The following is a 12,569-nucleotide window of genomic DNA, read 5'->3' on the forward strand; positions in this document are numbered from 1 at the left end:
GCTGTTTTATTGCATATTACTGTGCGCGCCTGAGCAGCGGGAGCAGATTCGGGCAATTACAATCAAGTCAGGGCACACGCCGCGGCGGAGCAACACGAGCATGATGAGGATACTGATGAGGCACTTATGGAAAACCCCACATCATCCACACTCATCAGCCACAACATGTCACCCCAAATGAGGCATCAGCTGCCTTCAAAAGGCTCATTGCACAGTGTTTACCGCTTCCCTCGGACCCACTTTTGATTTTACGGTCAGAGCTGGGTTCAAACAGCAGCTGTCTGGCAAAGACAGGTCTGCGGCTTCTAGCAGCTTCCCCCTCCTCGGAGGTCTGGGGCTTTGTCTGGGGAGCTTTGGGCGGCGGGGCCTGGCAGGGCAAGGGGACGCGGGATGGCAGAGACGTGTCCAGTTCCGTTTCTCTCCTCGAGGAATCCCTTTCTCAGAAGGGGCCCTTGATTAATTTCAAGCACTAGCACACTGTGGTGGCATAATGGGGGGAGGGGGAACGAGAGGGAGCCTTTCACAGTTTTCCTTAAAATAGTAACAGGGTGGGTGGGACCTCTCACGCAGAGGGAAGTCCTAGAAAGGTCAATCCCTTTGGAAAAGACAGCTCCAACCAGGAGAGCCATTCAAGTGATAATTTTTAATTCTTTCATCATCGACTCATTCCTGGATGGAGGCCTTATTTCCAAAACCATTTTTCTGCTGTAGAAGGAAGTAGGTATGTTCCCAGTAATACTCCTTAAAACTATTCTTTGTTTTTACTCCTTAAAAGTATACTTTATTGTTTTGGGTTCATGCAACTTGCAGGTAAATACTTGGGAGAATCTATTTGTTTACATTGAAAAAATAATATGAAAAAACATTGCCGTATGTTTTCCAACTTATGTCATTCCTGGTAGGGAAAGGGCATCAGGCCGACTGTTTTTTTTTTGCATGTTATTTTATGGTTGGATTAATCAATGTCATTTATTTTAAAGCTAAGTGCTCTTAATTTTGTAAAACTCATCCTACGGTAAAATATTTTCCAGTTAGATCTAGACCAGTTGAACAAATACCAATAAAAGCCACGCAGACTTCCAAGTTTTCAGTCTTTTGGAGACTTTTCAGCTCTCCCTCACCCGAGTGAGTGTCATCGCAACCATCCAACGTACCAAAGTGAGAACGAGTGGTAGCATGTGGCATTGAGCCTGGCCTGAGGCAGGTAGGGAAGGTGGGCTTCCTCTCCCCACCCCCAAAAATGATCTGTCCTGGAGACAGTGCCATGTGCAAACATTGTTCAGCAAGGGGCTTAATGGACATTAGGTAGGTGCAGTGAGACTGTGGGCATGTGGCAGGCCACCAGACAGCCACAGATGCTGATGAAGGACCAGGATCCTGGGACCTGGAAACAACCCTAATGCATCCGTCACAGGACTGAAGTGCTGCTTTCCATACTGGGTACTGAAAAGGAACTCTTGTCCTTTTCAGCTTTACCGCAGCCACTGGTACTTTATTTTCACTATTTTTGTATGTGATTCTAAAGCAGTTTGGCACTAGGGTTTCAATGGGATTTTAACATCTTTATAAAAAGTGGGAATCAAACTAAATACTTTGGTAGACCTCTGGATTTGAAGAACTCTGATAATTATGAGAAATTAATTTACTTTTTCTAGTTAAGTCATTTTCCGCACTCTTCGATACTAAAGAGTTTCCAGAAATGTCAGGAAAGGGGCTCCTTGACTGCCATTCTGTCTCAGAGGTTGTGCTGCTTTTCTTTCCTTCTAGGTCCTTTTTCTTCTCTAAACCTTCTAAAACTCCTCTTATGTTCCTTACTTGGTATTCCAGGTTGACCCTTTCTACCCAAACTCTTCTATAGTTTCTGGAGGTCTTTCCTAAGTTTAAGCCCACAGGTTGGTATTACATACTTGGATTCAAGGGGAAACCTCATGACATGGTCTAGGGTGGTGAGTGCAAAGCTCAGAGCAGGCTCGGTTTTGTTAGCTCCACAGGAACCAAGGCAGAAGGAGGCAAACATGAGCTTATGTTTCCCTTTATCACCTTAGCCCTCTCAGTCTCCAGCAGGAAAGAGAAGGCTTGATGCCTCAGGAACCTGTGATTATTATATTATGGTAAGTGAATACTAAACAAATACGCACTATGAAAGCAGGAAAGAAAATGGGTGGGTACCATGGGATAGTAGAGAATTTTGGAAGGTTCAATGAAAAATTAACTCGAGAATCTCAGATTCATCTTGGTCTTCCCAAGTTTTGCCTATGACTGATTTTCCACTGTCGAGTCTTATCTACCTTTCACTTAGTATTTCTTTTTAGAGCTCTTCTAGTAGGTGGCATCTATCAATGATATAAAAAGAGAGAAAATGAACATTTAAAGTCAGTAGTGGATTATGGAGAGGATTCATTAAACAATCAGATGAATTTATACGGACTTTAGCAACTTTCTAACCATCAGCAATGCCTATCTTGGTTATTGGTTCTAGGGGTTGTAAATGTTACTTATAATTCTTTAGGAAATTTTAATATCGTTGGTTGTATGTGTGTGTTTTAAATTTTTGTGTATCGGATACCTTTTAACGTCTTGCTACTAATGGAAGGGGCTGGGGGAGGCAGGAGAAGGGCTGCAAATTAAAATGCAACGTGATAAATTGTAGGCAATTATCCAAACCAAATGAAAAGGAATTATTCATGTAGAGTATTCAGAGGAAGGAACTCACTGGTCAGATGGCTATCGAGCCTCCTAGTTTTCAACCTCTGGCTTAGGAATCTGGAGAAAAACAATCCTGCAGTATCCTTGCTGGAAGCTTCAAAGAAGATCCAGGCAAAAAAGAGATAGTTTGCACGTGTATACGCATGCAGCATGCACGTCTGGTGTGTGTGTGTGTGTGTGTGTGTGTGTGAGTGAGAGAGAGAGAGAGAGAGAGAGAGAGAGAGAGAGAGAGATCTTTGTGGGGTCATCATCTAACGCTCTTTGTGATGCACATTCTAAATTAGGCAAGAGGGATGCATCTTTCAAATGCAGATCATGTTTGCATTAGAAGAGCAATGAGAACACTTGTCAGTTTCAGAACATTTATGTGCTAGAAGTACTGTTAGCAGAAGAGCAGTTTAGATAAATTCAAGACTTTTTTTGCTGATCACAAACATTAAGCTTCACACCTGAAGCCCTCAACCCCCCGCTGTGCTCTAATCCTAGCACCATTCACCCTTAGAGACTCAGAGTGCTGTGCCTCAGCTCTCAAACCTTTGATTGCCCTTACTTTGAATGCCACCACCTGCAAAAATGCCTTTTTATTCCCTTTGAGCCTCTTGAGAAGGAAGTAAAAATGATAATTCATGACAAACATTAATTAATTGTTTACAAGATGATCTTTTCTTTTTCCAACTTCTGTTCAGCAGACATGTTGAACTGCAAGATTCCACTCGCGACGCCAGAATTCGTCAAGAGGCCTGCATTGTTGTTTCTCACTGAGGCATAGGACCGACTGCAGGCCATTGTTTCTCCAGCTCAAGTGGGCTTGTCTGGTTCGTGTTGGAAGAATGGGGGTGACATGCGTGAGTTCCCGAGTATAAAAGAACTACCGGTTCTAGGAAGGAACGGGAGTTTAGCCACTAATGCAGAGTAAATAAACATTTTTCACCACCTCTTGCTCCATGTGATTTTTTTGTAAAGGTCAAGAGCTGCCATTACAGTATTTTAAAAGCTTCAAATTATGTTTAAAGACTGTATCCCTGAACTCACAGAAACCTTATCAGAATTTAGGAACCTACTGTGATTGTTTGGATCTTGAGTTTATCATCACTGGGAGATGGATTGTAAAAAGAATGCAGATGCCCCGTGGTTTCTGACATCCTGCAATTTGCTCAAAGTGAATGTTGTTCAAGTTCTTCCAAATTTTCTTAAAAATATGGAGAGCGTGGAGACACTTCAATTTCAAAATGTCATCTGATCCACATCGGAGGTCACCCATTCTGGACAAACAAGAATAAGGTTCTGGGGACCTTTCATGACAAGCATGTTCAAAATGCAAAGGATGGGTCATGTTCCGGGGAAACCTCCAAATGTGTGCGTGAAAGAGAAATAAAAGGCAGTGGGAGATTTCTCTTTTAAATTAAAGACTAAAAAGCTTACTTCAAGGAAGTGTAGAATAACACAGAAAGACTTCCTCAGCAACTGAGGTTTTCAGATTTCAAATTAGGAGCCCTTAGATCACGGCTGCTAGGCTAAAAATCAATTCTATATTTTCTGAGTTAATACTAAGGATTGCACTTAACAGACACGGAGACTAATAAGGTATGCAGAGGGAGTAAAAGCAGCACACACACACACACACAAATTCAGGCCTTAGTTTTGGCCACGATCCAGCACAATGATGTTTCAACCAGATTTGAAAAAAAATCAATAACATCTGTGGTATAATGGTTAATTAAAGCAGCTCTTCAGCAGAGCTCAGGAGGAGAGGCTCGGCCTGAAATTCAGACAGCTGAAGCTTGATTATCAGGAAAGAATGCTTTTTTAGCTATAAGTGGATAGGCCAAAAGCTGCAATGTGCCGAAATGGGGAGAAAAAATTGCTTTTATTTTAACTTTCTTTAAGTAATCAATACATGCTTTTCACCTGTATTAGGACCCTGCTCAGCTCCAAAGCCTGTTACTCCACTTCAGCATAAATTCTAGCTACTGTCTTTTGAAACTTAAGTTTTAAAAGGAACCCCCAATTCCCTTTAAAGCAAAAGGAAAGAATATGCAGGTGTGAATGCATGTGCTTGAGACCAGTTAAAGCTCAGGCTCTAGCATGGTCCAAAGGGTTTAATCCACATGCACAATGCTGACCTGACCTGGGAGTATACAGAGGTCACAGCCAAAGTACTAAATTGGCGTGACAAAACTACTAAAAATTCTCAAGGAAACTGAAGAGGAAGGTAAAATTTCCCTCTTCCTTTTGTCTTCCTATTATTTTGAGGACCATGCCGGGGATGTCTTCTTTTACCTTTTTAAGCACAAAGTTCAAAGAATCAACCATGATGTCTCCTGGCCATAGATGGCAAGGTCAGCAGGTGACTTCTCCAAAGAAAAAACAATTGGTAACAACACCCCATCTGACTATTTTCTTGGCATCTTGCTTGGCTTCTACCTTAAGTAGAAGTGTCCGCTAGGGCTACAAATTTCAAAACTCCCTCCAGTCAGCTGCACTCAGAAAACGGCAGAGTGAGGGTTCCAGAGTTTCACGGAGAATTGACTCTGGAGCAGAATCTTAGAGAAAGAGTTTCCAGGCAGACATGGGAGAAAGGCAGAGAAAGCATTCATAACATATACTTATGTGAATTGTAAGGATGAGCTCAGAAGAATATATATATATGGAAGAAGTGATACAAAAGTTTGATAAAATCTTCATAATCTATCATTTTACATCAGCTACCCTCATTTTAAGAACTATTAGGATCAGAGATTCCAACACCTTCCTTTATAGCTATCACAATTAGCTAGCTTTTTCTTTCATCTGACCATACTCTCTCACAGGAGGTTGGAAAATTCATCAGTATGGTTTCTTCTCTAAATTGTGTTCAACATTTTGGCTTTTCCTCAGGGGTCCAGCTTCTCATCCTATCACTTTCCTTTTTAACATTTCTCTGAGCCCTTTCCAGATTCCCTTCTTTTTCTCCACAATTTCAAAATGTAAACTAGATTAAAGGTGCTAAGAAGCTGGCCTGCCCACCAGCACACTTCTAAGTATGCCTTAGAAGAATAAACAATAATGCATACCACTTGTCATCTTTAAAATGTTGGTGTCTGGGTGAAATCCTGTTCCTCCATTTATTGTGTAATCTTGGGCAAGAAACATAAACTCTCTGTACTTGTTTCCCCATCTGAAAAATGGACATACAACGATAACTACCTCAAATGGTTGTTATGTGGATTTAATGACTTAACATTTGTAAAGTGTTTAGAATTGCCAAATCAGGCATTGTTAAATAAATCAGTTATCAGCATATGGTTCTCTGACCAAGCTTATTTTTGTCATAATTTCACTTGTTCATTTTATTGCCTCAGACGCAACTTACTAGTTATGCCATTCAACCTTTCTCTGCTTTGATATGGATCAATTCTCCACTATCACTTCAGATTTGATTTTTGTCCTTTCATGTATTAGCAATTCATACTTAGAGTCAATTATTTACTGCTAATTTTTTAATTTCATTATCCATATTTTAAAATAATTTTAAAATTATGTTGCTAGATAGTCTTCCCAGCAAAAGAATGACATTTGCCTTTACATTCCTCTGGCTAACTTCTAAGATTTTATATCTTGAATTTGTTTCCCTGAGTTGGCCTTTATGCTCTCCCTTGATAAACTGGTGTAATTGCAGTTTTTGTAGCCATTTATTTAGCACCCCACCTTTAATTATTTCTGGAATAAGGCAGGTATAAGTAATTAAATAAAACTTCAAGTGCATATATCTTGAGCAACTATCAATTTAGGTATCATGCTCTCTGTTGTGAATACAAAAATATGATGAGTATTGCTTAGAATTTGTTTCAGAAATTAACAGAATTAATTATTATGAACAGAAATTTAACTATGGGGCTTAAGTCTTATGTTGGTGCAAAAGTAATTGAGGTTTAAAAGATTACAAATAATTGCAAAAAACACAACTACTTTTGCACAAACCTAATACATTCAGATCTATTGTCTCATGTAAAGTAGCATGGGAGTTAAGCAGCCCAGAGGACAGGAGCTCCAAAAATTCAACAGGGATCCAGAGTCCTTTCTTTCCTATTTTGGTTTTCACCCTCAAGGTCATCTCATGGTTTAAGACAGTTGCTGAAATGTCAGCTACTACATCTGTATTCCAGGCAGTAGGAAGACAGATGGAAGCAAAGGCAGAGAAGGTATATACTTCTTCCCTTTAAGGAGTCTTCCCAGAACTCCCACTTTACAATTAGTCTCACATCTTATTTGCCAGAATTTAGTCATGTACCTAGCTGCATGGAAGGCTAGGAGATGTAGACTTTATTCTGGTATCACTCATTCAGCCAAAAAAATCGTATTAAAGTAACCGGATTAAGTCCAAGATGGAGTTACTCATGCTAAGCCACATTTCAGCAAACCAAAACTTATATGCTTGGTTCTTCTAAGAGAGGAAGACATATGTCAACTGACTGCTTAGCACACGTTACCTGACCCAGCTCCAAGACTTCCCTTTGCTCCATATAACCTTGCAATAACCTATCAACTTATTCTCGTATGGCTTCCCTGTACCTATTCCCTCCTGTCTATAAAAGCCTTTTATTTTGTTCGGCTCCTCAGAACTCCTTTCTGCTAGATTGGACAATTCCCAATTCATGAATCACTGAATATAGCCAATAAGATCTTCAAAATTTACTCCGTTGAATTTTGTTCTTTAACAGTCAGGATTCTAATGCTAAGGAAGAAGGGAAAAATGAATGTTAGTTCTCAACTAGTAGTCTCTGCCACAAAATGGGTTATGGCAAAGAGGATCTCAGAGTTCAGTGGCAATGATAAATATGCAAATAAATAATTATAGTGAAATGAGTGTTAATCAGTTTTATGTAAAGTCGGTATCTTTTTATTTTCATTCATTGATATGATTTACTCCTCTGTAGTTCTTTTTTTTTTTTTTTTTTTTTACTCGTTTCTACTGCTTGCTTTTCCCCAGCTCCTGCCATCCTCCAGGCTGAACCACACAGAGTGAAATGTGGCATTAGTTGATCTCCCAAAGTACAGCCGTCAGTGATTTTCAGGGGCTTATGCAAGTGTACGTCTCACATACAAGTCACAAAGCAACTTGAGGGTAGGAACTGGGCCTTGGTTATCTTTACAAAGAGAGTGTGTTTAGCTTGGGAGGTGCTCAACAGTTGCTGGTTGGATGATTTCCTGTGCTTGAAAAAGTGTTTTTTAAAGGCCATCCAGCTCCTCCAGGCATCTTTGCCACTGAAGGAGAACGTCCACCTCAGATCATTTCTATCAATGTATAATGGCTTTCCCAAAGTTCTGGTCTCACACCATTGACCAAATAGCATATAACTTTAGGCATATCCTTTAGCTTCTCTGGCCTGCGTTCTCCAAATATTCCCACCTTAAAGTTTTGAGCACGAACAGAAGTGAAAGTGATAAGATATGAATGAAAGATTAATGTTATGAAAATACTAATTTTATGTTTTTCTGAAGACTTTATAAATCATGAATTGACTGTAGGATTTCTTTTTCATTTGGCAAGAAAAAGTGATAGAAATATGTATGATACAGGTATTTTATAGGAAAAATACACACATACCCCAATGAAGATCAAATGAATAGATGTGAAAAATGCTTTGAAAATGTTAAGTATTACAAACAAAAACACAAAGAGTTGTATTATGTTCATTATATTAACATTTTCATTAGGATTTTCAAAGAAAGTAAAGGAGATAGTTTATGTTTTTGTAGTTAGGGAGGAAATATGTACACATATGAAACCACTGGAGATATTTTCAATGCAGAATATAAGGACTAGTATGTTAAAGGGGTTTCTATTGTTCAGAGAGGCAGCTCATAAACGCTGAGGAAGCATTTAAGTTGAAAATCAAGCAATACATATTATGTAGTATAATTCATTCATTCAACAATGGTTAGCTGTAGGAAATAATGGGAAAATAGTAAGAAGGAGTATTAAGCTAAAATGAATACAATAATACAGCAAAAGTGACACTAACGTGACACAAAATCTTCCTGCTTAAATATTCAAAGCCTGCAGGTCAATTAAACTCTGTCACTAAATTCAGCTCACTTCTAAGTGAAACTCATTTAGTTTTTATTTTCTAGATATTTTTTTCACTTGGGAGAATACTAAAATAGACTCATAATGATTTAGCTTGTAATGTCAGCAGCTAAATGCTACCTATTACAGAGAATTTCAGCCTTTTATCAGAGTGTTTTGTTTGTTAGGGCTTTTTTTTTTTTTTTTTTTTTTTGAGATTTAACCATTGTGCACTAAACATGTGATTAGAAGAACTCATATTAATGCCTAGCACTTTTCATCTTAAAAAGCCTTTTATGCACGTTAACAAATTAATTCAAGTAACATTTAGCAAGGCAGGTACTATATGAAAGTATTCCCATTGTACAGATAGGAGAATGAACCAAAATTGCTTAACTCAAGGCAATATCCATACCAGAAAAAGGTGGGGGTTGAGATGGTTATAGCTACAATGAGATGAAATAAATTCTTGTATAGAGTTGTCAGATAAAATAAAGAATGTCCCATGCAATATTTGGGACATACTTACACAAAAAAAAAAAAAAAAAAAAAAAAAAAAAAAAAAAAAAAAAAAAAAAATTTGTTGTTTATCTGAGATCTAGATTGAATTATTTGTCTTGTATTTTTACTTGATAACTATGGCAACCCTACTCAAGAGGTCACACTTTTCCATTTGAACCACAACTTGCTTTGAAAGACAAGAGCTGGCAATAGCATTCTAAGAAACATGAAACTCCAAAGTACTTTATCATGTCCTTTTTCACTTGTGTTTCTCTATTTACACTGAGAATGATGACATAAAAGGAAAGAGAATGATCAGGCAACCTAGAGTTTCTCTTCCTTTCAGTCCTTTCTTACTCATCAGTAGGCCTGAAGTAGAGAGTTACTAGAGTATGCATGTATCAATAAGTGAAATAAAAACAGTTCAGTTAGTTTTGTGCAGTGTTTCCACTGTTTTCATAAACGCTAAATAAATACATGAGCTATGAAATCCACCCCCCACCCCCATCCGAAAGAAATGCTTGGATTCCCAAAATGTGTTCTGTACAGAGTATTTTTTTTATTTCTGAAATGCTCTTTTACCATTAGACTAAATAGTGGAGTCAAACTCAATAAAAATTAATTGTGTCTGGCCTGGACTAAGGACCTGTTGTGCTGTGTCTAGCTCATTGTTAGTTATCCTTGAGCATCGTAAATATGTCCTGACTTCTTTTAGTCTCTAGCTCTCAATGTTATCATATGTAAAATTCGCAGAATAGTTTCATACTTATTTATTAACCATATATACTTACTTACCTCACATGCTTATATGACATAAAGGATGTGGATGTTTGCAAACTCATACAACTCCATTTCAATTGTCTCCTGCATTGTACACTCTGATGTAGTCACCCTGAACTCCCTGAAAGACAGAGAAAAAACAACTCACACTGAAAAATTAACAACTCATTACCAGCATCTTGGAGGCATTTTTTACAAACTATGAGATTGAGGAAGCTGTAATGAGAAATAATAATCAGCTATGATATAGCTCAACAAAGAGAAGAGCACCTTCTCACCCACAACCAGCATTTATGGTTATCATATACAACAGTATATTCTCAAGTCCTTTCTCCCTCACCCAGAAAGACTTGCTTTTCAGACATGTCAATGCAGCCCCCTCCTCCATCCCTGAATGTGAAAGTGGGAGAGCTGCCATCTTAAGACCACACGGGACATGCATGTGGGTGAAAAGCCAATGCCCTAAGGATGGCAAAGCAGAAAGAAAGTTAATAACCATTGAATCACCAAGACAATCCTGAAATTGCTTACCTCTGGACATAATGGGTAAATAAATGTTGTTACAGTCTATTCAGCTGTTAGTTAGATTTTTTGTTACTTGGAGCTGAAATACCACACACACAGAAAATGGTGAAAAGCTATATGGTCTCATCATGGTCGTCTTCTCCCTGGCTTGGGACAAAGACAGAACTGGGTAGCTTTCCACTACTGTGCAGATGCTGCATTTTAAAACAAATCATTTTTATTTATTTGGTTACAAAGTAATTAGTGTATATTGTACAAAATATATAAAGTCCAGAAATGCACAAAGGACAGATGAAATTACCCATAATCTCACCACCTAGCGATAATAATCATTTATATTTTTACCATATATACTTCTATTTTTAATTGTTAAAACTTAGAAGCATGTGTTTCTAGCTCGTTTCTATGAAATTACAGGTGTATAAGCCATGCACAAATACGCACACATTATTTTGTAAAATGGAATCATTACAATATAATCCACACAACTCTATTTTTTCTTTTACTATATGTTGAATATATTTCCATACTAATAAACATCTGTTTGCATGGATATACATTTTGCTGTATAGAGTTTCATTGTATGTGGATACCAAAAATGTATTTTATCATTTTAAAATATCATCCTTCATTCAAAATAGTGGCCCTATTTTGGCCATGATGCACTTACATGGGATCTTCTACCACCCTGCAGCCTGATTTGCTGACACTCCAAACCTGTGAAACCCACAAACATCTACACTCTCCAGAAGGTTCTGCTACCCCCACTTTCCCCACTCTGTTCCAGCTTAGACTGCTTACTGGTAGGGAGTGCCCTTGCCAGGACCCTGTGTCCCACTGCTCATCCTTTCTAACACCTTCATTTTGAGAGTCATAATATGTCTCTGCCTGGCTGGAGAAACAAGCCCTAGTCAGCCGGGCAAAAGCTGCAGCTTCTCAGTTTCAGCCTGGTTCCCAACCTTAGCAATCCTTCTCTTCCATTTAACAGGAACCCCTGCTAGACAGACAGCTGCAGATCCAGCCCTACTCCTATTTCAAAGGTCGACCCCTCTTCCAGCAACAGGGAGGGCTGGGCCCTGAGAGAGAGGGCTCTAAGGAGGAAGAACTTAAGGATATTGAAAACTCAGCCCTCAGCTACCCAGTGAAGTACCTGACTATTCCAAATAAATGCCAAATTCTTTCAAGAGGAGGAAGCACTGCTATATATATAGCACTGGTATTAGGTCTCGGGAATTTTTAGAATTTCATATACTATGTAATTGATAAATATTAGATAGTTTGGTGACTGGTTGACTGGTGGGATGTGTGGCAAGATGGATGAATGGATGGACGGATGGACAGATGGACAGATGGAAAGGCTAATGATCAGAAACCATCTTCAGATGCCTGAATTCTTAAAAACCTAAGGCAGAGGTCAGCAAAATTTTTCTGAGTAACATAGTAAGTATTTTACCACATAGAAAATATTTTAGGGTTTGTGGGTCATATTGTGTATTGCAACTACTCAAATCTGCTGCTGTAGCTCAAAAGCAATCAGTCAATATGTAAAAGAATAGATGGACTGTGTTGAATGTCATATACTTTTCATGTGTCACGGAATATGATTATTCTTTTGATTTTTTTCTCCAATCATTTAAAAATGGGAGAAGCATTTTTAGCTAACAGGCTATGCAGAAACAGCCAATAGGTCAGAATTGACCCAAGGGCTGTAATTTGCGGACCTTTGACCTGAGCTATAGAATGGGGTTAACCATGAAAGATTTGCTCCAAATGCAAAGGCCATAGTTGCAACTGAGGAAACAGTCATTGGAGCTGCACTGCCTGCCACTCTTACCGGGCTCTGGCATATCACCCAAGCCTCCATACTGCTTAGACCACTGAATCAAGCTTTAAACTCTCTTCATTATCAAGGTTAAAGCTAGTGTTGTCTATCACATTCAGCAGATTCCTGACCTTTTCATGAAGCTTTATGAACCTTTATTAGTCTAAGAATCCTGACCCAACCAGG

General features: G+C 38.7%; 1 long non-coding RNA gene across 1 annotated transcript; it reads right to left on the minus strand.

The window, feature by feature from the left end:
• Positions 1–885: 885 nt before the first annotated feature.
• On the minus strand, positions 886–10,707 carry LOC141570629 (uncharacterized). Its single transcript, XR_012494848.2, has 3 exons — positions 10,568–10,707; positions 10,052–10,157; positions 886–3,518 (listed from the first exon to the last, which is right to left on the minus strand). It is a non-coding gene; the product is annotated as an uncharacterized LOC141570629 (long non-coding RNA).
• Between the last annotated feature and the right edge of the window lie 1,862 nt (positions 10,708–12,569).

This window comes from Rhinolophus sinicus, chromosome 3 (genome assembly GCF_057876585.1).
Source record: "Rhinolophus sinicus isolate RSI-liver-muscle chromosome 3, RSI-T2T, whole genome shotgun sequence".
Taxonomy (NCBI): Eukaryota; Metazoa; Chordata; class Mammalia; order Chiroptera; family Rhinolophidae; genus Rhinolophus; species Rhinolophus sinicus.